The sequence below is a fragment of the Cupressus sempervirens genome, chromosome 8 (genome assembly GCF_028749045.1).
Source record: "Cupressus sempervirens isolate cs-2001-9-10 chromosome 8, ASM2874904v1, whole genome shotgun sequence".
NCBI lineage: Eukaryota > Viridiplantae > Streptophyta > Pinopsida > Cupressales > Cupressaceae > Cupressus > Cupressus sempervirens.
In genome coordinates, this window is record NC_143125.1 from 298,132,403 (window position 1) to 298,160,402 (window position 28,000).

Genomic DNA, 28,000 nt, shown 5'->3' on the forward strand with positions numbered 1-28,000 from the left:
AACATTGTCAGCTCACAACATTTACAACTTATCACATGTGTGACCTCTAACCTTACACACTCACTGACATCATCATTAGGTTGTGTATTTTCATTTTCTAACTTCTCTCATCACAATGTTGTCTTGTTAAAAGGATTTAATCCAAAGATCATATTCCAATTTTTAGGTACTCTGTCTACACACTATCCTTTTTTATTCTTTAATAACTTTCACATGTCTTTGACTCTCTATACACACACTTTTCCACTTCATCAAAAAAAATGTAGAACATATCCTTAATTGTGCTTGACCTTATCACAAATACATAGTCTATACAACCTTGTTCTCTATCTACTACTCTACCAGTCCTCACAAAGACAATACTATGTTGACATCAATGACAAACACAATCATTAATGCAACATGTCAATTATGTTGACCATGTCTCCAATGCTTAGGATACTCCCCCAAAGGAATACCATCATAATCCATATGAATAGCTTAAAGAAAAGAAATTGAAGAAAAGACTAAATCCCATTAGGATAGCCAAGGTTTGGAAGTAAGCACAATTACAATTTTGAAATTGAAGTTTGGTGTATGTGGTGGCACACAATTTTTTTTCAATCGAGTAGACCCAACATCATGCCCTAAATGGAAGTTGGCCTAGGATACATAATTGTGAAGAAGGCTCACAAATATGACATTGTTGGGCTACAGTTGAGAAAACTAGTAGAGAACATGAAGACTATTCAGGTTGCAATGTCTAATACATGCAAATTTGGCTCACTACTGCTGCAGTGGCAGAGAAGAGAAACTCTATAGGAGGCAACATTGTTGAAAATGTAATAGGGAATTTAATGTTATGTTTTAAATGCTTTTAGTTTTTGAAGTTTGTAATAATGTCCTACATGTGGTGGCATACCTAGAGTAGTAGGTCAATAAGCTCTCCAGATATAGCCACCTAGGACCAGGTGTGTGGATCTTAAATTAGAATAGTTTTTTTTTAGTTCGTAGGTGGAGTGTTTAATGATTTTTAGAATCCAATAATAGGTAGTAGGCAGTTTTTGGAATATTCCTGACTTAGAAAATGACTATCTAATATTGGTAGAAAAAATGTTTCAGATTCTTATCCTTTTTTTGGATAGAAGACGTTCTTCTTTTCTAAAATAAGAAGAAAATGTTTCACATCTTTTAATAGGAAAAAGAAAGTCAGTTTTAAGGGTGAGCCAGTCGGCTATGTAAGACACGAATCAAATTTGGAGAGATATGGAATGTTTTTTCATTTTGTCTTTGTGCAAGTTTTTGATGGTCTGAGTTTTGAATGGATTTTTCTTATCTTCTCACTGGAAACAAGTTGATAGTTTGCAGAAGATTAAAAAGTTTTAGTTTTGGGTTGAATTCGGTATGTTTGCAGAAAATTAGTCTCAGTACGTGGGTAATATCTCCCAAATGCACTATTGGATTTTCATGAGATTTGGATATGTTATTATAGGCCTAATTACGCCCATCTTCACCAAAGCGATTGAAGATTTTTGATCTGGTTCAAAAGTTATTCATGTCTAAGTGCAGGTCTATCTAGAGACAGCAAGAAGCAATGTTTTACAGAAAAATGTACTCTGATGCAGGGTCAATATCTTGGGTTTGAACCGTTGGATTTCTCTAAAAAATTTATATGTTGTTTGAAACCTAGTTACGCAAAATGTTAATGGTTGGATTGAGTAAATATTTTTTGGTTCGAAATTTATTCATGTCTGAGTGTAGGTCTATCTGGAGGCAGCAAGAAGAAATTTTGGGGGATTTATTTTCAAAGTTTTGTTTATTGAATCTAGTGGATGGTTATAGGAGTCTTATGAGTTGAGTCTAGGGTATCTCTGGTTGTTTTTTCATAATAATAATAATGATAAGAATAGTTGGTTCAAATCACAATGGGTGGTTATAATATATCGTGTGTGATCCTGAAGGTTGTAGATGCCCCTTGAAGCAACTCAGTTGAGTGAGTTTTTTCCTCCTGAGTTTTCCAAGGTGTGGCTCTGCATCAACTACTATTATGCATTTTATTTTATATGAAAAATTATTTTCCTTCTATTGGTAACATAAATTGGAGGAGATATGCACCTATCATATATTAGATCAATGAATTTATTCATACACTAGGAGACAATTTTGATAGTGTAATGATTGAGTATTTTGAGAATTTCAAAGAAAGGATGCATCAAAGGTTTAGAATTTCCCCACAATTAGTGGAGAAGTATCATGATGATATTTTCTTTCTAGTTGACACCAGTAATACACTAGTGAAAGTAGTAAATCCTTGGGTTGCATGGTTTACACCTATGGATTATGAGATTAATATAGATTAGGCCACGAGGCCATTGAATCTATATTGAATGAACACATTAATAAGAATGCAAAACCATTTGGGACTTATGAAGTAGAAAAATAAAATATTAAGATGGATATTGTTACTCCCAAGATAATAAAGAAAACTAAAAAGATGATTGACAGTTTGGAAATCAAACTCAATACAAGAGAGATGTCAATCAACCCCTAATGATCATTGAAGGTAAGAGTGAAGATGTCAACGAAGAAGAGGATAAAGGTAAAGTTATTGTTGTTACCATGCCAGAATCATAGAAAGGAAAAAAAAGACCTTTGGAAATGCTAATAAGTCCAAATAATATAAAGGCAAGAACCTAAACTACATAGGAATTGAGTACACTATTGAAAAAGAGAACAATGAGAGTCATCAAGCCCTCTCAATAGCAAGTCAAGACATAACAAAAGAGAAAAGAGGTACTTGAATCTACATGCAAATCTGGTAAGAAGCCTGCACAAAGAAGAATACAATTGATTCCAAAAGAAGATGATGAAGGAGAGGACAACAAGATGACTAAATCACATGAAAGAGGTCAATCCAAAGTTTACATACACAAAAGACATGAGACCATAGATGAAATAATCAAGAACACCAAGAATAGTACACATTTTCCTACTTTTAAATACTACAAGTATGAGTCTCTATGTAAAGAGAACACAAGAAATGTTGAAGATGTTGTGATAGTCATGATGACTAGTATCAAGTATACACTAATAAATATTAGAAATCTAATTCCTAATGATTTATATCAAATAATTGATAGTCAATGGAAGTATTCTTTGAGAATTGAGAAGAAAATGTGAGGAAGGACACTAGCTACTCTTATGCCATATTTTGGTCTTAAGGATATAAGTGAAGCCTTTGAACACTATAAGGGTATATTTTTTTATTAAAAAAAGTTATCTATATTTTAACATTTAATATATAATTAGTCAATGAAGATTCAGCAATGATATTGAAATGTATATACAAAAGCAAAGATCTAGTGGGAGTAATTTAAATGGACAACACCAAGACTAAGCAAAATGCAAAACTTGATAATAGAGAAAAAGAGTTTGATATCTTGCCACAAGAATTGGTGGATTTGGTACATAACATGGTAGAGGACATAATCCATAGAGTTATAACAATTAAGGATGCCCCTGATGAAGATCCTACTAAAAATTTGAAGAAAGATGAGAATGTAATGACCAAAACTAAGCAGAAGGATGTAGATCTTGTATCTACCAAGCTAGCATTCACAAATTGAACCATATTTGACAACTGAGATACGAGAGAAACCATAGGATAGGAATGATATATCTATTGGTTCATTTTATATACCTATTGATATAATTCCTATGTTAACAGGGGAAGAACAAAAAGATGTAGACATCAAGTAGTAGGCTCAAGAACTTAAAAATGGACAAGGGGCAGACATAACTAGAACTACTGACATAGAATAAGGAAACACAAATATTGATACTAAATATGCTCAAACTAGAGGAGACTCCATGAAGTACAAAGGAGATACTTCTACTATAGGTGAAGAAGCACTAGCCTACAGACCTTTGAGCGAGGAAATTATTGGGCAAGGCCAAAAAGATTTAGCAATTGTTAAGAAACCAAAAGATTTATCATTGTCACAAGTTAACAGACAATTTTTTTATCAACTCTCAACTTATACACAACTAATACCAAACAATAGGGAGAGAGGAAGAAAGATGAGAACCTGAGTATTACTATACTAAGACAATCAAAGGAGAAGCCTCAAGTGCTACATTACAAATTATTATAGTTCCCAATATTGCACACAAAGTTATCAAATAAAGGAGAAGAAAGATGAGGAAACAAAACAAAGTGAGGAACCAAAAAAGTCAAATCAGGAGTCCATAGCTCTCGTGCCAATACAGGCTTTGCCAAGCTCAAGTCACATTGATTCAAAAGGAAAGAGGGTGAAGAAAAAGAACAAGGAATCTCTAGTAGTAAAATATATCCCAATAATATTAGATGAAGTCATTGTTATACCTAACTAGGATCCTAACACATTGGATGAAGAAAGAATGGCAATATGCACTGAGCTCTATGAAAGGAAAAAGGAGCAAGCCATATTGAGAAAGGAGGAAACAAAAACAAGTGATACATAGTCTTAAAGACATATTTCTGGATGTTGTTCCTAAAATTGTATTGAATTCAAAAACACCAATTTTGGATCAATTAGTACAGATAATGGACAAGCTCAATGAACTTGCAATTGATGTAAAATCAAATCTTGGAGTGTGTAGAGAAGAAATTTGAGAGACAATTTTTGGAGAAAATTTCAAGTGAAATTATTATTCAGTAAGTCACTTTGTCCACATTTATTAGTTAACTAGAGAGTATTGTAAAGAATTTAATATTATTGTTTCAAAAATTATGTGATATTCCCCAGCTGACAAGTGAAGTTAAATACAAAATGCAAAAGGTCAAAGGTGATACGAAGGCAAGTATAGATGAATTATAATTATATCTAAGTACATCATCCTTGTACCATAATTGAGTGAGTTTTCTCAAAGGCCTTCAACATGATTTGTTAAGAGAAGAAAGAAATATGAGCACAAAGATCAACAAAATAAAAGTGTTGCTACTACCTCATCTTGAGGTTATAAAAAATCATATTAAAGATGCCAATGATATCTGTTAAAAATAATTGATTGAAATGATCATAAGAGAAGTTGTTAGCATAATATATGGAACTAGTAAAGAATGTCCTCGATCATTGTTTTGTCATTGATATCAAACTTGCTACTTGCAGGAATGACAATTGCTTTAGTGATCCAAATATTATCAATTAGTTGATTGTCAAGGAGGAGGCAATCAATAAGATGTAGCTAGAACACCTAGAGAAAGGTTGAAGTTATGATGTTGTACTGAAGTACAAGGATCAGCTAAGACATTGATGAAAAAGTGTATTTGATGACATACTATAAGATACAAAGAATGGGCACACTAAAAACATATTAAAGATTTAAGGTTTTAGCTAAGTCTTTTGTAAAGCTCAACTAAGTTCATTAGAGAGAAGGAGTCGAGAAAGCTAGTAGGAGCCGAGAAAATTCCTAGTTAATGCCGAGTAAACTTTAGATGTCGAGTAAACTTCAGAAGTTGAGCAATTTTATATGTTGAGTGACACAGAGTTTTTCAAGTGTCGAGCAGGTATAGGTGCCGAGTAACATAGAGGTGCCGAGCACCAGTAACTCAATAATGCCGAGTTGCTGCATTATTTTGAAAATCGAAGATTCGCCAGATCTAAGCTAACAAGGTTGTTATCTAGAAATTTGTGAATTAAAAGGAAGATAAGAATGATGAGCTGGTGGCACAGAACACCATGTAGAATGTTCATTTTTTTAAGGATACAACTGGCGAAGTTTCTAGAAGAGAACAAGATATGGGGTAGATACATTGTATCCTACCTAATCCATTTTGAAACCCTAAAATTGAAGAGGGAAAATTGAGTGGCAAAGGAAAATCAGATTTCTATTTAAGAAGACATAAGTTAATGAAAGAGAGAGAGAGAGAGAGAGAGAGAGAGAGAGAGAGAGAGAGAGAGAGAGAGAGAGAGAGAGAGAGAGAGAGAGAGAGAGAGAGAGAGAGGTGGTCAAGCATAAAAGCATGAAGTACTAAAGAAGGTGCTAAGGAGAAGAAAGCACAAGAACTCTGTTTGGATAGACAACCACAAGGATGATTGCATTGGCAGAATGAGTAAGAAGACTCAAGAAGATGAAGCTTGAGAGGAAGACAAGTAGTCAGAGCTAGAGTGATTGAAGCCAAGCATAAGGATTGAACTGAAAGTGTGATCTAAAATCTGCAAAGTATGTTGTAAGTTATATCAGATCAAAAGACCATTATTGTTACTTTCTAGCAATTGTAACAGTAAGTTTAAATCCTATGGACTTAGGTTGGTTTAGTAGCCATAAGATAAATCCTTTAACAGGGTGACATTCCAAGTGAATGTTCTAAAGACCTTTAACCAGACCCATTCCTAACAGTTTGGTGAAATCCTCTAACAGGGTCACATTTAATAGTGTGTTGTAAGCCTTTAATAGGGCAAGCTTTTAACAAGGCATCACTTCAGAAGAGTGAGAATCAAGTAGCATGTTACTGGTGGTTTTTCCCAAATTGGGTTTCCACGTAAATTATTGTGTCATGTGTTGATCTTGGATGTTTTATCTTTGCATATTGATTTATTGTAACTTGCTTATATGATTGATTTAAGTTTGGATGGGTGAAAAGTGTATGGATTCATTAAAAGTAGTAAAAAGGTATAAATAGGGCATTTGGACCTTGGATAACTGATTCACACCCCCCCCCCCCCCCCCCCCCCTCTCAATTATTCTAAATAATTCTAACAATTGGTATCAGAGCCTGACTGCTAATTCAGTTTACAGGGACTACAAGCAGAAAAGATCAAAATGCCAAAGAGAGAAGTTCCCAAGCTCAACAAAGACAACTTTGTTGCATGGAAAAGTTTGATGAAGCTACATCTTGGATCCATAGGAGATTATGCCCAAAATTCAATTGTCATTGAACATGTAGATCCAACAGGTGCTCCTACTACAGAACACATGAAAAAAAAGCAAGAACACAATCAGACAATGTTGGAAATTGCCTCTGCACTCAGCTATGTTGAATTTGATGATATCAAAGGTTGTGACACTGCATTCAAAATGTGGAAAGCCCTATCAGACATCTATGGAGGAGATCAGAATGTACAAAGAGCAAAAAGAGAAAGTCTTAGAGGAAAGTTTGATGACATGAAAATAGAAGAAAATGAGAATGCTGCTCAGTATGGTGCAAGAATAAAGGAAGTGGTAAGTGCAATAAGATGCTTGAGTGGTCAACTGGATGAAGATACTATTAATAGTAAGTTCTTAAGAACCTTTCTCCCTATCTATGCTATTAGAGTATCAGCAATACAAGAGCTAAGATGTATACCAGTAAATAATCTAAGTTTTGAAGGTATAATAGGTAGAATCACTGCATTTGAGTTATCTAACTTTGACAACTACATACCTAAAAATGTTGAATCTGCTTTTAAGGCCAAGTTATCACTGAAAGATGTTGAACAGGTGAAATCAAAGAAAGGAAGAAAAATGAAGTATGTATCCAGTGACAGTAGCACTGATGAGGAAGATGTGGAACAATTGGAAGCATTGCTCGCTAGAAGATTTCACAGGGGAAAAGGAAAATTTAAAGGTAAGATGCCTATCATTTGTTCCAATTGCAATGAAGTAGGTCATATTGCTGCAAGGTGTCCATAGAAAAAGGATTCCAAGGAAGGCAACAAATACAAGAATAGAAGAGATGATGACAAGAGAGATTACAAAGAGAAAGGTAAGAAGTGTTATATTGTTGAAGAAAATTATGATGACAATGATGATGAAATTGTTTATGTAGCCATGAAGGACCAATCTGATGAAGAAGAGCCCATAGCACTGGTAACATGTATAAACAAGAATGACAGATGGATCATAGACAGTGGATGCTCACATCACATGATAGGAGACAAAAGTAAGTTTGTTAACTTTACTCAGTATGATGGAAATAGCGTTAGATTTGGTAATGATGCTCCATGTCAAATCAAAGGAAAAGGTTCCATTAAGCTCACAGAACAAATTTCATGTGACAATGCATACTATGTTGAAGGATTAAACTACAATTTACTGAGTGTCTCACAGTTAGGCAATATAGGTTGCAAAGTGGAATTTGGAAACAAAACTGCAAAAATCTATGATACTGATGGTAAATTGATAGGAAAAGGAGATCAAACAAAGAGTAATTTGTTTTACCTTGATATGGATGATGTTTCTTGTTTATTTGCAAAATTTGATGATGAATGGTTATGGCATAGAAGATTATGTCATGTCAACTTTGACAATCTAGTCAACATCAGTAAAATGAAGAAAGTTAGAGGTTTACCAAAATTGAAGAGGCCTGATAATATCATGTGCAAACAATGTCAGCTAGGAAAGATGACAAAGTCAAGTTTCAAAAGCAAAAACTATACATCTAAAGAGATACTTGAGTTAGTTCACACTGACTTATGTGGTCCAATGGAAATACAAAGTTATAGAGGAGATAAATACATAATGCTATTTTTTGATGGCTATTCCAGGATGATGACTATTATGTTCCTGAAACAAAAATCTGATGCTTTTCAAATGTTTAAGTGGTATGTGGCTAGAGTTGAAAAGAAAACCGGAAAAAGCTTGAAATGCCTAAGATCATATAGAGGTGGTGAATTTACATCAAATGAATTTGAGATATTCTGTAATAATAAAAGAATCAAAAGACAAACGTCAGCTCCTAGAACTCCCCCATAGAATGGAATTGCTGAGAGAAGAAATAGATTTGTGATTGATTGTGCCAAAACATTAATGATGGAAAAGACAGTTGCTCTAAAATACTGGAGAGAAGTTGTAAGTGTAGTTGTTCATACACTGAACCGAGTACAAGTCAAAAAAGGTACAAATACAACACCTTTTGAATTATGGTATGGTCACTCACCCAATGTAAAACATTTCAAAGTGTTTGGTTGCAAATTTTTTATCCTTAAAGATGCTAGAAATGGAAAATTTGATGCAAAAAGTGATGAAGGTATATTTCTTGGTTACTCCACTAGAAGTAAGGCATATAAGTGTTTGAATATTAACACTAACAAAATTGTGGAAAGTGCAAATGTAAATTTTGATGAGCACACAGAAGTTCAAGCTGAAGAACCAAAGAAAATGGAAAAATACAGAACCTTTGTGTATTCTTATGAAGGAATGACTGTTGATGAGGATGATGTCAATCAAATTGAAAATCAACAACAAGTATTAGTTTCAGCCGAGTCACAACCAGTGAATGCCAAGTTGCATTCAGAAGCTGAGTTGCAGAATGAAGAAAATGCACAATCTAATTCTGAAGATAGTACACATAATGAAGAACAACCTGACAACGAAGTGCATAGTGATCCTGAATCTGAAAGATCAAACATGGAAACAAGAACAAAGCCAAAGTTATCCAAATATATAAAAAAACATCACCCTGTTGAATAGATAATAGGTGACAAAGATGCAAGACCAATGACAAGGAACATAATAAGACATGAATCGTGTCTGATTAGCAAATTTGAACCCAAGACAGTATATGGTGCATTACAAGATGATGACTGGTATAAAGCTATGGAAGAAGAAATTGATCAAATAAGAAAAAACAAAACCTGGAGTTTGGTTTCCAGACCAACTGACAAGAATGTGATTGGCAGCAAATGGGTATTCAAAAACAAACTAGATGAGAATGATGAGATTACCAGAAACAAAGCTAGACTAGTATGCAAGGGTTATGCTCAAGAAGAAGAAATAGACTATGGGGAAACACTTGCCCCTATTGCTATAATGGAAGGAGTAAGAACTTTACTTGCATATGCTGCCTACAAAGATTTTAAAGTCTATTAGATTGATGTAAAATCTACCTTCTTAAATGGTATACTAGAAGAAGAAGTCTACATTGAACAACCAGAAGGATTTGTTGATGAAAACAACAGGGATATGGTGTGTAAGCTACATAAAGCACTCTATGGTTTGAAACAAGCACCTAGAGCATGGTATGAGAGACTTCACAAGTATCTAGTGCAAATTGGATTTGAAAGAACTGATGATAACAACAACATGTACATCAAAGCAGAAGAAGGTAAAGACATTATTGTATCTAAAATCTTTGTGGATGACATAGTGTTTGGTGGTAAGGAAGTACTTTGCAAAGACTTTGCTGACAAAATGAAACATGAATTTGAGATGTCTATGTTTGGAGAAATCAAATTTTTTGTTGGGTTGCAAGTACATCAACTCAAACATGGAATATTTGTTATACAATCAAAATACATCAAAGAAATTCTTAAAACGTTTAGATTGGATGAATCCAAACTAGTCAGCACACCAATGGCAACAAGAAATAAGCTGTCCAAAAATGATGAGTAAGCTGAAGTCAATCAAACAATGTACAGATCCATGATTGGAAAACTACAGTATGTTGTACATAGTAGACCATACATAGCATTAGCAGTTGGAATAGTGGCTAGGTTCTCTACTAAAAAGAGAATCATCTCATAGTAGTAAAAAGAATAATGAGATATCTAAAAGGAACTGATAACTTTGGTCTATACTACAAAAAGAATGGAAAATTTGAGCTCAATGCATATACAGATGCAGACTGGGGAGGAAACTTTGATGATAGAAAAAGCACAAGTGGAGGTGCATTATTTCTAGGCAAAAGGCTGGTCACCTAGACTAGCAAGAAACAAACATGTACATCCCAGTCCACTGTAGAGTCAGAATATGTGGTAGTTGTAGTCAATTGCACAAACATTGTATGGCTCACACATCTATTGAATGGAATGAAAGAAGAAGTAACAAAACCTATGATATTGTATTGTGATAATACAAGTGCTATAAACATATCCAAAAATCCAGTGATGCATGCAAAAACTAAGCATATTGCAATCAAGTATCATTATGTCAAAGAATTGGTAGAAGACAAACAAGTAAAGTTGGAATACATTCACAAAAAGGAACAAACTACAGATATCTTCACCAAACCATTTCCCAAGGATGCCTATGAATATCGTAGAGGCAAGTTGGGGGTAATACCCCTAACTCAAGCAGTTTAAGGCAACAAGGAAGTTGCCCTGCATCAACAAGAATAAATCATTAAAATATTAATAGGTTGATGCAAAGGATGACAGCAAGAGTAGAAACTCCAATCAGTCACAAGCATGGTGACAGAGGGAGAAAATCAACAAGAAGCTAAAGCTTATATTTTGCATGATAAAGATGCTACATCTTTGGCATTTATGTCAAAGAGGGAGAAATATGCAGAAATCTGATCAATAGAAAGAAAGAGGGAGATATATATGAAAGAGGGAGATATATGAGATTAGTAGTAAAAATACAGCAAAACAACATATATAGTCTTGGTGGTAACTAAGTTGATTAATTGATCAGTTTGTTTTTCCATCAATGCCAAAGAGGGAGATTGTTGGAAATGATTGATTGAAATGATCATAAGAAAAATTGTTAGCATAATATATGGAACTGGTAAAGAATGTCCTCAATCATTGTTTTTTCATTGATGTCAAACTTTCTACTTACAGGAATGACAATTGCTTTAGTGATCCAAATACTATCAATTAGTTGATTGTCAAGGAGGAGGCAATCAATAAGATGTAACTAGAACACCTAGAGAAAGGTTGAAGTTATGATGTTGTAATGAAGTACAAGGATCAGCTAAGCCATTGATGAAAAAGTGTATTTGATGACATACTATAAGATACAAAGAATGGGCACACTGAAAACATATTAAAGATTTAAAGTTTTAGCTAAGTCTTTTGTAAAGCTCAACTAAGTTCATTAGAGAGAAGGAGCCAAGCAAGCTAGTAAGAGCCGAGAAAATTCCTAGTTAATGTCGAGTAAACTTCAGATGTCGAGTAAAGTTTAGATGTTGAGTGACACAGAGTTTATCAAGTGCTGAGCAAAACCAAGTGCCGAGCAGGTATAGGTTTCGAGTAACATAGAGGTGTCGAGCACCAGTAACTCAATAATATCGAGTCGCTGCATTATTTTGGAAATTGAAGATTCGCCAGATCTAAGCCGAGAAGGTTGTTATCTAGAAATTTGTGAATTAAAAGGAAGATAAGAATGATGAGCTGGTGGTACAGAACACCATGTAGAACATTTTTTTAAGGATACAACTGGCGAAGTTTCTAGAAGAGAACAAGATATGGGGTAGATACATTGTATCCTACCTAATCCATTTTGAAACCCTAAAATTGAAGAGGGAGAATTGAGCGGCAAAGGAAAATTAGATTTCTATTTAAGAAGACATAAGTTAATGAAAGAGAGAGAGAGAGAGAGAGAGAGAGAGAGAGAGAGAGAGAGAGAGAGAGAGAGAGAGAGAGAGAGAGAGAGAGAAAGAGAGAGAGAGAGGTGGTCAAGCATAAAAGCATGAAGTACTGAAGAAGGTGCTAAGGAGAAGAAAGCACAGGAACTTTGTTTGGATAGATGACCACAAGGATGATTGCATTGGAAAAATGAGTAAGAAGACTCAAGGAGATGAAGCTTGAGAGGAAGACAAGTAGTCAGAGCTAGAGTGACTAAATCCAAGCATAAGGATTGAACTGAAAGTGTGATCTGAAATTTGCAAAGTATGTTGTAAGTTATATCAGATCAAAAGACCATTATTGTTACTTTCTAGAAATTGTAACAGTAAGTTCAAATCCTATGGACTTAGGTTGGTTTAATAGCCATAAGATAAATCCTTTAATAGGGTGACATTCCAAGTGAATGTTCTAAAGACCTTTAACCAGGCCCATTCCTAATAGTTTGGTGAAATCCTCTAACAGGGTCACATTTAACAGTGTGTTGTAAGCCTTTAACAGGGCATCACTTCAGAAGAGTGAGAATCAAGTAGCATGTTACTAGTGGTTTTTCCCAAATTGGGTTTCCACATAAATCATTGTGTCATATGTTGATCTTGGATGTTTTATCTTTGCATATTGATTTACTGTAACTTGCTTATATGATTGATTTAAGTTTGGATGGGTGAAAAGTGTATGGATTCATTAAAAGTAGTAAAAAGGTATAAATAGGGCATTTGGACCTTGGATAACTGATTCACCCCCCCGCCCTCTCAGTTATTCTAAAGAATTCCAACAAATATCATAGTTTCTCTGAGTTTATCAAGTACAAATCACATGATAGATCTTGCAACTAAGCTGGCAATAGAGAAGAAAATCATTGAACTAATCGAATCCAATTGGGATAGCACATGGAAAATTATACTAAAAAATCATAAAGATTTTCTTGATCACTTTGGATTGCACCCAAAGTAAGTATTTTCATGTTTTAAAGCTATTTTGACATCAATGTCAAAAAAGGGGGAAAGTATATATTTTTTCTATATTTTTGTGTGTATTTTGGTTATTTATGGAGTTATATAGAGTTAAAGTTATACAAAAAAAAAAGAATTTTGAAAAATATTTTGAAAAACCATTTCTATGAAGGAAGCATATGTATAGTGGGGTTTATATCTATTTTTTACATAATAATTTTTTCACTAATCTCAAATGGGAAGAATGTCATTCTCATATATAATGAAGTTTCCAACTAGTGTCAAAATCTCAAGTGAAAGAGAGCATAGTAACCAAGTTATTGTATTCATTGAGTGATGAAGGAGGAAATAAATGATTATTATAGTTATACCTAAGCTCAATAATTTTAAGTGTTTATATACTCATTTATCATAAGACATAACCAAGCTAGAAGATCTTGTATATGAGCAATGTTAGTATGCTAATAGAAACAAAATTTAAATAAAGCTTCTACAAACTAAAAAAAATTCATAAACTTCAAGATAGACTAAGATGAGCTCTTAATTCAGAATATAAGCCATTAATGGACTCTCTCAATGATAAGCTCTCTTGTTGAGTAGCTTTGTCCAAATAGATAGGATGTATGCTCAAGCTTTATGCTTCAAAAAGGGCTTCAAATGGAGTTGGAATTTGGGTGTGAGTGTATGGTTTTGATGTAAAATGGCTTCTTAAAATGGCATTATGACTTTACTTCATGGATTGTGTTAAAATAGCTTGGGAGAGGATTTCTTAAATAGGCAAAAGGCTTGAGGGATGGAGGGCTAAGATGCAAGGATGAGAAAAAGCTTATGGAGGGTTTAGATTGAATGAGAGGAGAGCACATGGATTGTGCTTCCTTACAGCCAATCAAGGAGTGACACATGTCACAGGGTGAGAGGATGGAGGAAAGGGGAAGGATGAGACAACAAAGGAGGCTCAAAGGATAAAATCTTCATAAAGACCCTCATAATGGCTTGTAAGAGCAATGAAAGGGCTTGGAAGAGTCATTTATGGCCTAGTGGGCTTCATAAAGTTTTATGGTTGGGATATTTTGAGGGAGATGAGAGGAATTTCAACTTGGGCTTGATTAGGAAGGTTTTAAGCTTGCTTAGGCTTGTGCAAATGATTAGAGGATGGATTAGGATGGTTTAGGATTAGCTTAGGGATAAGCAAGTGGATGGCATTTAATGAGGGTGGGTGAAGAAGGAGATATTTGTTAACTTTGGCTTGGGTTAGTAAGTCTTAACCCATGTTTAGAGAATGTGACAAGGTTAGGAGGGGATTAGGATTAGGTTTAAAGACATCTTCTAGAAGAATCTAGACTTTGGATGAGGATAAAGACTTTCTAGAATAGTCTAGAACTTCCTAGGATGAGGATGAAGACTTTCTAGAAGAGTCTAGAACTTCTTAGGATGAGGATAAATTAGATTTTTAAGAAATAAATAAAGTTTTATTTATTTCAAGGGTTTGGGTTGAGGAGATATTTATTAAAACTTTTTTAATAAACATGAGGATTAATATTTAATCTTAATTAAATATTTTGAGTTGGGATTAGGGGTAGGAAATGATGGGATTAGCCTTTAATCAAAATTTAAAAAGGATTAGAAGATTTTGGAAGAGGTTAGTGGTCTTAAGGAAATTGGCCAAGTTTTGGGCAAAAAATAAATTTTTTATTTATTTTGGGATTTTTTGTCAATTTATTAATTAAATAATTAATAAATAAGGAAATAATGTTTAAATAAGATTTAAACATTTTTGGGAGGGATTCCTTAATTAAATTTTTTTAATTAAGATAAAGGGATTTAATGGCATAAAAATAAATAAATTAATTAAATAATTAATTAATTGATAAATGATGATGTCATCAGAAATTTTTCAGAAAATAAAAATACTTTATTTTCTAAAGGTTTTTAGGTGTCTACATTTTGCCCCTCTTTGATGTGATGCCACAAGTGGCATGGCATCAAAGATAAGAAAATAAGATGCCCAAGGCTAGAGCAGAAGAGGAGAGAATGGACTGCAAGATGCCCCCTTAAGAAGGCGGCGGGGAGAGAAAGTGAGGCTCGACGACTTCTTGAAAAGTACAAGAATCCGAGATGAGCAAGAAGACTCAGATTGGCTTAAGAGAAGAGGTTTAGTTAGCTCAAACTCTCACTACGGGAGAATGATAAAGGGAGAATCAGAGGCACAAGAGGAAGCAAGCTTAAGATCTCAGGGATTGCAGAGGATGAAGGAGCGGAGCGCTATAAAAGGAATCCAGGATGGGGACATGGATGAGGGGACTATAAAGCTGATGCAACAAGATTTCAAAGAGTCAGATTGGTGGAAGATGGGTTTCGGAGATCCCTAGGACTAGGATTGTGGATCTCGAAAGATGAGGCTTGGTGGATTGATTTGGATTGGTGGATCCCTAAGACTAGGATTGTGGATCCCTAAAGCTAAAGGTGAGGAGTGATTCAAAGAGATACTGATGCATAAGCTGGGGTAGAAGAGACGGATGCTGGATATGGATGGGGGATAATGGAGATGAAGGGAAACCATTGAAGCTTTTTTTTTTTAGCAAGGGGATACTTCAAAGAGAAGTACCACCAGGTAGTTGAGCACTAGATTTGCTATAGGATTGTTCGTTAATTGCCAAGGTTACCAAGAACATCAAGGCCATGTCACCAACCGTCCAAAGGACTGACAAATTGACTCAAAACAAACACACAAGGATTGCCCCAGCATCACACATGAAACTCAGAGGAAATAGCATGGAACCGATACTGGGTAACCCACAAGCAAAAAAAAGAAACAAATGAAAGACTTGATCAAAATCATACGCTCAGAGTGCCCCATTCATAGCATACCATGATATGGAAGATCGTGGCAACCTTGAGGAGGGAACAAAAAGATTGCTTGGAAAAGATACTTCAAGACCCAAAAGGGAAGATTCCAAATCAAAAGGAAGTGAAAATTCAAAAGAGAACCGTTTGCCAATGAGATGGGTAGGACGAGGTACTAATGGACCAAGATCGAACATGAGGAAAGCTATATCCTGCAAGGATCTATCAGAGAGCACCTAAGCTGGTGGATCTGGACAAGTGATGCGTCTAGCAAGCTGAATTAAGAAGGATAACACTTTTGTGATAGGAGATCTAGCTAAAGGATGCATTGGAATAGCTAACCAAGGGTTGTGCGATGTGTGCAAGATGCTGATCAAGGAGGAACTGACATGAAAGCTGGATAGATACAATGGTACTAAGCTAAAGAGGATGTACAAGCTGACAGACCAAGATATTTACAAGTGGGCTAATCAAGATATGGTACAAGCTAACGGACCAATGATAGGTATGATACAGATGGATAAAAAGCTCAAGATGAGAGGATAGTGGGATGGCTCAATTTGGTGCAAGAGGCAGAAGATAAGGATGAGGTGATAACGAAAGATATGGATTTGATAAGATGCATCCAATGATGATGATGGGGACAATGCTAAGGTTGGTGGTAGTTGAACGGATAGATGGCGCTAGAGTGAATGGCTAATGAGAGGATGACATTGGATTTGCATGAGGATAGCCTAGAGCGGGATACTAATGACAAGGGAGGATGGACAAGACAAGGTCTCCAAGGAATACAGTGCCCCCAGTTAGAAGATGACATGTGGAAGGAGGTCTTACGATGGATGTGATAGGATTCAAGCTAGGATGGAAAAGCGAAAGGCACTAGGGAGATGGATGATAGCTGGGATGATTGGCTAAAGCTGCAGAAGATTAGTGGATGGTGTGAGATGGAAGCTGGAGGATGGAGGATAGGTGTATAGATTGGAAGATGGAGTGGAGGAGATGGTAGGATAGGATCTTGATTTAGCTGATGGGATGAAAAGATATCCTGCAGTAGAGGAGGTATGGCTTGAGGTTTGGGAGATGGAGGGGATAGTGATTGCACTATGGATGGAAGACATGGTACGATGATATCTTCATTTATGCTTTGGGGGATGTCAACATGCTGTTGGGCATGATCTTGATAGGATTGGTTTGGAGTGGATGGTGCGATAGGAGGTGAAGGGATGGACTCTTCAAAGGCAGTAGATGGATAGATGGGAGATTCAATAGTGGAGATGGGTGAGTAGAAGATGGATGCATAAGGCTCATTATGGGAGATTTGGGAAATGCTTGGAGGTGATGTGGATAGGATTTGGAGGGTTTTGACAGATGGTGGGATTTTGATGCCTGCGGGAAGTGGAAGGATTTTAAGCAATTTGATGGATGGTATGGGGATGATAGCTATGGGAGATGGAGGTGATATTATAGATGGGGAAGCTTCATTACTGACTACTTCACATGGTTGGATTAGATGACATGGCTTATCGACTACTGGAGGCAACTTTTCTTGTATTTCCTCTAGGAGATTCCTCAGAGACTCATGTGTTAGAGGTGGAGGTGGATTGACAGGAATAGCTAGTGTGATGGGGGTGGAAGATTGGAAGCTTGGTTGATTGGGTGATGGAGGAGAAGCTGGGATATCAGATGGCATGACTAGATAGTTTGGAAGAATGCATGGATTTTGTGGGATGCTTGGGGGAATGTTTCTAAGGATTTCAATATACCCATCATAGTCAATAAGATTTTCATCATCATTGGAATAGGAGGTGGCGGGAGCAAGGACAATACAACCGAACACATCATGATAGGTTTGGGATTTCATGTTTTGATGATGAGTTGGATGGGGATGGGGTCTTGCATATGGATGAACACGAAAGCTCATGGTTAGATTTGGATTAAGCTTAGATTTTGGATTAGCTAATGAAGGATTTCCTAGGGAGAGTCAAAGCTATATGATAGACCTAAGGAGGATTGGCTGGAGATTTTTGGCTTTCCTATGGATGGAAGACTTCAAGGGCATGTTGTCAAAAAGTGAGAGTTTTGCTTTCCTATGCCTTGGATTGGTGGAGATTGTGTCAACTTAAGGATAGACTAATGATCCTATGGGCATGACATGAGATTGACCACTTGTGGATCCCAACCTTTAGCTCAAGGTGATGAGGGATAACAAGTGACAAAGCTAGATTACCCTAGACAAAGCTCTGTCAAAGGGATAACCTTGGTGAGGCTGGTGGATTGATCGGATTGATTGGATAGCAAATTCTAGCAGAATGACAACAACTCTCTAAAGGCTTGGGTGTGATTTTGGATTGGGTTGCTAGCTGACTGGGGGGGATGATTTGGAGAGACTTTGGATTTGTGATTGTTCTAAAGCAAGGAACTAGATAGATTCGGTTGCAGCGGGGGAGCTTGGATGATTTTTTGATGAGGCAGTCACTACGCTAAGTATGCCTTGAGCTGGGAGATTTTTGCTTTTTTGGGATTTTGACCAAAGTTGGCAAACATTCATTCAAAAGCTATGAACAAATAAGCAGACAAAATTTTGGAGCAAGTACATCAAACACACCAACATCCTAGGAAGCTTTCTACAAGGATGAAATTTGTTATAGCTAGGGAGTCCTCGATATACACAAGGTACATGAGGCCCAAATCTATAGATGAAACCAAAAAGATGTCACACAGCCGAGAGGAGCGGTAACCCACTTCTCCTCTTTCACTTCTCAAGGGTATAAAGTTCTTTGAGGCTTAGCTCGAGTGACAAAATCTTGATTCCAAGGGAGGTGTCTTTGGATTCACCTCCCAATTTTTATACTCCACCAAAATGCTGGAGTTGAGGTCGTCCCAAGGGGTGATGAAATCCCCAAGCAGGCCTCCTAAAAAGTGTAAAATAAGACCACATACATGATCTTGGGCTTTAAAAGACACGCGTTTATTTCAATTGATGATTTAGATTTTGTAAGCTATGATTGAAGACACTTGTGATTATGGCATACAATGTTCATTTCAATTTGATAGCATTGTCAGCATAATGAGAGTTGAGAGATCATCAACATAAGAAATGTGAGCATCATTTAAAATGCGTCCAAACCATGCAATGTTCATTGATTGTTAGGCATTCAAGATTGAGTGTGAGTTTTTTTTAAGCCCAAAACAAAGATGTGTGAAACTCGATTGCCAAGCGCATGCCCGGAGGCCCTCCACGTCAAGATTTGTCCAACTTTTATGCCCAAATTAAGTGTGAGCGAGATTAATGTGCATTCAAGGAATTTTCTAACTTAGAAAAACCACTAAAGACCCAAGTGAGTGGAGTTTGATCTTTGTGGAGCACTTAACACCCTCTTAGGTAGACCCATCCCCATAGATGGCGCTGAGATTGCAACCAATGGTTAAATTGATGGGTGATTAAAGAGGGTGAGTCCAACTACAAACTTACTCAAAGCGTCTTTATTAATTTTTATAACTTAGAAGATTTCAAAAATGTGGATTCTTTTTATGCCCCAAAAGATGATTATTTGATGTATGGCATTCAAGATTGGATTTGTTGTTTTAATCATGCATTCATAAAAAAACAAACTTGATTTTAATCCATGGCACTCAAGAGTGATTTTAGCAACATGCATTCAAAGACAAGTGATTAAACATTCAAGTTTTTTCCTTTGAGCATTCAAGATTGAGATTTTGTGTGTTTTTTTAAGAACTTTGAAGTGCTTTCTTTTAACCTTAGATCATTCAAGATTGTTTTGGACTCAAAAGTGAAAATGACTCTTTGGACTTTGGTTTTCATTCAAGATTTTGTGTTCTAGTTTGCATATTTTAAGCCCAAAAATGATATTCCTAGATTGTTTTGATGCATGAAAAACCTAAGAAACATTCAAGATTTTGCAACAAGACATTTGTTTGGAACAAATAACAAAGCTTTTAGGACAATTTTTTGCAACCATTTAGGACTCTTAGTTTTCATGAGATTTTTTAAAAGAACTTTAAAATATTTGCAAATGAGGTTCATTTTATCCTTGATTGATGCTTTGAGTTTAATTTAGATTTTAGTGTGCACTTAGTGTTGATTTTGAACCTTTTGAAATGGAAACTTGAAGTTCTTTTTAAATTCCCAAAAATAAAGTGTTCCTAACTTTGCATGAATGTCTCTAAAACCTTGATGTTGCAAGGATGCAAATGATTGGATTGGTTTAGTTTCACTTGTTAAAAGATTTTTTCTTTTTTGCAAATTTTTAATTTTTTAATTGATTTAAGTATGATTTGGGGGTTCATTTTAAGCACTAAAAAGAAGTGTGTATGATTTTTCTTCCTTAAAAAAAATGGCCAAGATTTCCCACAAGAAGAAGAAGAAGAAGTAGATGGAATAAGAAGAATATAGACAAGAAGAGGAAGAAGAATTCCAAGTGCTTTGTCCACCTATAAGCTTGAAAAATCTGCAAATACTATGAGATAGAATATGAGTTCCTTTGTCTTCTTCATGCTCATGTGGACCTAAAAAACCAATTTATACAATCTTACCAATCACAAAAACAAGCAAAATTAGCCAAAATTAGCAAATGACATAAAAAACTTGACTAAAAAAGCTTATGAAGATGACCCATGTGGGGTCCCACCGGGCGTGCCAAAATGTATATGAGCAATGTTAGTATGCTAATAGAAACCAAATTTAAATAAAGCTTCTACAAACTAAACAAAATTCATAAACTTCAAGATAGACTAAGATGAGCTCTTAATTCAGAATATGAGCCATTAATGGGCTCTCTCAATGAGAAGCTCTCTTGTTGAGTAGCTTTGTCTAAATAGATAGGATGTATGCTCAAGCTTTATGCTTCAAAAAAGGCTTCAAATGGAGTTGGAATTTGGGTGTGAGTGTATGGTTTTGATGTAAAATGGCTTCTTAAAATGGCATTATGACTTTACTTCATGGATTGTGTTAAAATGGCTTGGGAGAGGATTCCTTAAATAGGCAAAAGGCTTGAGGGATGGAGGGCTAAGATGCAAGGATGAGAAAAAGCTTATGGAGGGTTTAGATTGAATGAGAGGAGAGCACATGGATTGTGCTTCCTTACAGCCAATCAAGGAGTGACACATGTCATAGGGTGAGAGGATGGAGAAAAGGGGAAGGATGAGTCAACAAAGGAGGCTCAAGGGATAAAATCTTCATAAAGACCCTCATAATGGCTTGTAAGAGCAATGAAAGGGCTTGGAAGGGTCATTTATGGCCTAGTGGGCTTCATAAAGTTTTATGGTTGGGATATTTTGAGGGAGATGAGAGGAATTTTGACTTGGGCTTGATTAGGAAGGTTTTAAGCTTGCTTAGGCTTGTGCAAATGATTAGAGGATGGATTAGGACGGTTTAGGATTAGCTTAGAGATAGGCAAGTGGATGGCATTTAATGAGGGTGGGTGAAGGAGGAGATATTTGTTAACTTTGGCTTGGGTTAGTAAGTCTTAACCCATGTTTAGAGAATGTGACAAGGTTAGGAGGGGATTAAGATTAGGTTTAAAGACATCTTCTAGAAGAGTCTAGACTTTGGATGAGGATAAAGACTTTCTAGAATAGTCTAGAACTTCCTAGGATGAGGATGAAGACTTTCTAGAAGAGTCTAGAACTTCTTAGGATGAGGATAAATTAGATTTTTAAGAAATAAATAAAGTTTTATTTATTTCAAGGGTTTGGGTTGAGGAGATATTTATTAAAACTTTTTTAATAAACATGAGGATTAATATTTAATCTTAATTAAATATTTTGAGTTGGGATTAGGGGTAGGAAATGATGGGATTAGCCTTTAATCAAAATTAAAAAAGGATTAGAAGATTTTGGAAGAGGTTAGTGGTCTTCAGGAAATTGGCCAAGTTTTGGGCAAAAAATAATTTTTTTATTTATTTTGGATTTTTTGGTCAATTTATTAATTAAATAATTAATAAATAAGGAAATAATGTTTAAATAAGATTTAAACATTTTTGGGAGGGATTCCTTAATTAAACATTTTTAATTAAGATAAAGGGATTTAATGACATAAAAATAAATTAATTAATTAAATAATTAATTAATTAATAAATGATGATGTCATTAGGAATTTTTTAGAAAATAAAATTACTTTATTTTCTAAAGGTTTTTAGGTGTCTATAGATCTCACCAAGGTAGACAGAGTATACCAAGAAAATAGACTAGTGTGATATACAATTATAATCAACTAGAGGTTACACCAAGCGACAACACCAAGAATAGTTTATTCACTAAGTGAAATAGAAGTTACATAAAAGTTTGAATTGGCATAGAATCTAATGAGACCTACTATGACCAAGCAGAGAAACACTTTACACTGATCGAGGTAAAGATATACAAAGATTTATTGAAGAATGCAAATTGAATATTTGATTAATATAAGATAGGAAAGACAAATGAAAATGAAGGATGGAAAAGGAGTGAAATAATGGATTGTTATATATCTTTGATTTTTTCAGAGATGTATTCTGGAATGTTCCTAAACCCTAATTAGATCATGGGTCAAAAAGGTAAAAGAAAAATCTAAAAGAACCTATCAAGAACAATTTGGGGGTTGCTAAGCTACTGATTGTTGTTATTGTTCAGAGCAATATAGAAGTGAGAAAGAGATCAGAGGACAGAGGATATCATAGGTTAGAGATCAAAGATAAATATAGAATGAGAAGGAATTATAGATCAATTACAAAAGATGATATTTTAGTGAGTAGAAGAAGGATCTAATCAAGCAAAGTAAGTTGCTATTACAAAGATCATTTTATTCTATGTTCTAGTCATTGCATTAGTTATAAATCCTTGTAAAAGGTGGACCTAAAAATCTTTTATATAAATCTATTAACCAAGTATACACTTAAAGAGTATTGTAAAATCCTTGATAAAGGTAGATCCTAGTAGATTCAATTGCATACTCCTAATAGAGTAAGTCACCAAAAGTGACAAAATTTTGTAGTTCTAATAAAGAACCCTCTTACTACAGTAGTAATGGATTTGTGGGTACCATCCCCACCACATTTCTCCCTTTGACCAAAGGCTTCTGTGTGACCACATGAATGTGTTATGTGTTATGTTTTATTTTTATAAGTTTATGGTTGATGAATATTGAATTAGCTAAGTTACTTTCATTAACAAGTAATGTGGTAAACATTTAATTATTAACAAGTGATAGAGGAAGCAAGGAGAATAATTTTTTTTTTTAAGTTAAAAATTTTAGAGGATAGTAATTTACCCACCCCACCATTATTGTTGTAGAGCCTGATTAGTCTCCAAGTGGGAGATTGTTGTGATGTGGAGCCTAATCAAACTCAGAGGTTTATTCGGTGCAGTTTCCCTTTAGATTATTTCTACGAGGGTTTACGGGCAGCACCTTGTGGGGTCTTGGGGAAGTACCCCAAGTGTGCTCCCTAATTTTGTAAGTAGCAAAAAGCTTGTATAAAAAGGTCTTAGGGTTAGTTATTTTCATAATGTGTGATGAGAAAATTGGTTCTTGTGGTGGTATTGAGCTATAAGGGATTATGGATTGCAATCAAGTTGTAATCACTATATAATAATAATATTGGAATTGTTTTCAATGGATGTAGCCCAGGGATTGGGTGAACCACGTTAAATCTTGGTGTCTTGTGTTCTCTTATGTGTGATCTATTATTTTCTAATATTGGTTATATTTGCATGTAACTATTATTTCTATCTTAGATTAATCCTAACACCCACCACCCACCCACACCCCCCCCCCCCACTCTCTCTCACCATCATACCTTTCCTAATATTCTAACACACCTCACAAGAATTTGAGAGTTAGTGCTAGAAGCACAAAATCACAAGAAAAATTTCAAATCCTATGGTACCACAATAGAATGGTGTTGTTGAAAGAAGGAATGGAACAATAAGAGATTTCTCTAGAATGTAGATAATTTAAAATAATTTTTTATAGATCTATTGGAGAGAAATTATGAGCACATCTGTGTACACCTTGAATGGGGAAGAAGGGAATGAAGAAAACTCCCTATGACCTATGGCTTGATCACTCACCATCTGTAAGTTACTTCAAGGTATTCAAAAGTAACTGTTGCATCAAAAGAAGTGAATCCCAATTAAAGTTTCAACCTAAAAGTGATAAGGGTATCTTTCTAGGACACTCTTCCAAAAGCAAAGCATATTGGTGTTTGAACCTCTAGACAAAAAAGTTTGTGGAATCTACTAATATGAAGGTAGATAATTTCTTTGAGAAGAACAAAGAAGGAAGCAAGAAAGAACAAGAAGACTACAAATAGTTTGAATAGATTTGAATAAATGATACAACAAAAAGAGTATCACTAAAAGTGGAAGCTACACAAGAAATTGTATTAGCATAGGATGAAGTAGCTCAACCTAAAATATAAAGAGAAAAATTAATTGGAGGAGAACCAATACTAGAAAAGTATGTAAGATACCACTCAACTAATTGTATCATTGGAGATAAAGACATTGGATTGATGACTAGGAGAAAGAAGAGAGATAATGTATGTACACTCTCACACATGGAGCCCAAAGCTACAGGGAAGCTCTCAAGGAAAAAGATTGGAGAAAGGTCATGGAGGAAGAGATTGATCAAATAATAAAGAACAATACATGGACCTTGGTGACCCAACCATAAGATAATAATGTTATTAGAACAAAGTGGGTGTTCAGAAACATGATGAACAAGGATGAAGAAGTAATTAGAAATAAGGCTAGGCTTTTTTACAAAGGATATGTGCAAGAGGAAGGCATAGACTATGGAGAAACCTTTGCATTAGTGGTCATACTGGAAGGACTTAGGATACTCCTAGCATTTTTAACATACAAGAACTTCAGAGTGTATAAGATGGATGTAAAATATGAATTTTTGGAGGATGAAGTGTACATTGAACAACTAGAAGGGTTTGAAAATGATGAATCCAAAAATCAAGTGTGCAAACTAAATAAAGCCATGTATGTACTGAAATAGGAACCCAAAGCATGGTATGAGAGACTGCACTCATACTTAATAAAAATTGGGTTTATAAGAACAAGCGACAACAAGAACATATGTATGCAGAAAGAAATATAAGGTAGTTTTTTTATTATGGAGATATTTTTGGATGACATCATCTTTGAAGGGGAGGATAAAATGAGTGATATATTCACCAAAGCCTTGAAGAGACAATTTGAAATATTTATGAGATCAAATTATTCATTGGAATTCAAGTATCTCAATCTTCTCTGAACTTTAATCATCCAGGGAGGAGGAGAAGGTAAACCTCCACCATCTAAAGATGTATCATTGTATGATACATTTAGATCTTCACTTTCCTCCTCAGTTTGTTCAATAAGGTTGGATGAAAAAGTATGTGAAGGAGATTTTGAAGATGCTTGGTATAAAGTAAGAAAAACTAGTGGGAACCCTAATGGTGACTAGTTGTAAGTTATCAAAAGAAGATGAAAGCCCAGAAGTGAATGATACACTTTACTAATCTATGATTGCTAGCTATAGTATGTTGTGTATAATAGAACAAAAAACACACATGTGGTTGGAATAGTGGTTATATTGTCTTCCAACCCAAAAGTTTCACACGTGGAAGCTATGAAAATAATCTTCAAATATCTAAAGGGTACTAAAGAATATGGCCTATCCTCATAATGGAAATTTTGAGATTGTTTTATTTACTAAGTTTGATTGGGTAGGCAACATAGATGACAAAATGATAATGACTAGTGGTGCATTCTTTCTTGGAGAAAGACTGGTTGCATGGGCGAATATTAAGCATAATTGTATATTGTTGTAAACTATAGAGTAAGTGTATGTTGTTGTGGCAATGAATTATACTCAAGTTGTTTTGATTAAACAACTACTTGAAGGATTTCAAGGGTAGATGGAGGAACCAATGGTTATCAACTATGATAACACCAGTGAAATCAACATATCAAGAAACCTAGTAATGCACTCAAAGACATCACATATCAATAAAGTATCATTTTCTAAGAGAGAAAGTGCAAGAAAAAGGGGCAAGGTTAGAATATATACCAAGAAAGGAACAATTGGCTAGTATATTTACAAAACCTCTTCAAAAGGATACCTTTGAGTATTTGAGAAGAATTTGCAAGTATTATCCCTATCAAGCCTAAAGTAAAATAGCTAGTCAAGGACCAATCCACAATCAAAAAATGGTGAAATCAAACACTCAATTAATGTGTAAAGGGGATTACTCTATGGGGAGGAAGTCATAGATTTAAGATGTGTAACTTTGTCATTTTTTCAAAGGGGGAGAAATTGAGAAGAGAAGAAGTAGAGAAGCAAAGGGGGATTCAAACAAAAGGTGGAGAAAGAACCAAATAAAAAGAGCAATAGAGAAGTTAAAGTGAACCTACAAAGAAAGACTTAGAATGATGAAAATAAATATGAATGCATCACCTCAAAAGGAGATGTTGAGAAAAGATGAAAGAGGGGAAGGGAAAGTCACCAAAGTGTTGAAAGTGTTGAGGTGTTACCATCAATGCTAAAGGGGGAGCTTTTTGGCATAATTATCTTAAAGTTCAAGGATGATCAATGCATTCATTTTTTAGTATATTTTCATTAATATCAAGGAAAATAAGGAACCATGATTGGTATAAATCCATGACCATAAAGGCACATCAATCTTGTATGTATGACTATAGTTCACAAGGGTGATTAGGGAAAGATGAAGGACAAGCCCAGTAGAGGTGCTGACACAAGATACCCACTTAGATGGAGTTACACTAAGTGAAGTGAGAATGTTAAAAAGGATGTCAAGTAGGAAAGGAAGTTAGAATAACCAGTGATCATACAAGATAGATTGGTCAAGTCAGCAAGGGAAGCATGAAGCAGGATACTCGTGACTACCACATTATGAAGTAGGTAGAAATTCACTCACCATTGCACTTAATGATAATAGAGCGTTCATATTGAGGAACAATAAAAATTTTTTAATTTGAATTAGTTCCAGTAATGCAAGTCATTAATGACACAATACATCCATGAATCTTGTATGAACATGCTACATCTAATAAGATCAATGCACAACAACAATGAAAAGTTAATATAGGACTAGGCTTGAGAATTCAAATCTTAGGGTTTTAATGTTGAATGAGAAGAGACTATAAAAGAGAACATTGTCTCAAGGGGAAAGGTTAGATTGTTGATTGATTAACTATAGAGCAAAGATAGTTGAGCTAAGTGTTCTCTCAAAGTGAGAATGGGTGATAGAGAAAAGTCACAGCTAAGGAGTTAGTGCATTGAGGAGAAGTTGGTGAGCCTAGACAAAAAAAGTGAGAACACATGCAAGAGGGAGAAATGTCAAGCAAATAAGTGATCATGTTTGAAGTTTTAGAGACAAGAAATGGTAAAGCACAATTGTCAATAGGTCAAAGGATTATTAAAGGGATGTATATTAAAGATAAGCGTAGTATCTATTTCATTATATCATTCATCCATTGTATACTAATCTCCACAACAACAAGTCCCATTGAGGGTGGATCATAATAAGTTCCTTGTACTAAATCCCTTTATAGAGTAACAAATTAACTTGTGTTACAATTTCCTTTAACCAAGATGCTCCTAACATGATAATACTTTCATAGGTCTTATTCAAATCCCTTAACTGGGTGACACTTAATAATGTCATTGTGATCTTTTAATAGAGATAATATCTTGACCCAACATAGTTCAGGAGAGTGCAAGCTTTGTGACGATCAACTTACAAAATGTGATTTTTACCCAAGTCAATTTTCTATGAGATAAATATTTTTTAATATGTTTATATGATTATCTTCATTATTTTTACTTAATCTTGACTAGTTAAGTTATATCTAGCAAAAACCTGTAGACTAGTGTGAAGTGTGGTAAAAGAAGAAAAGTTGAAA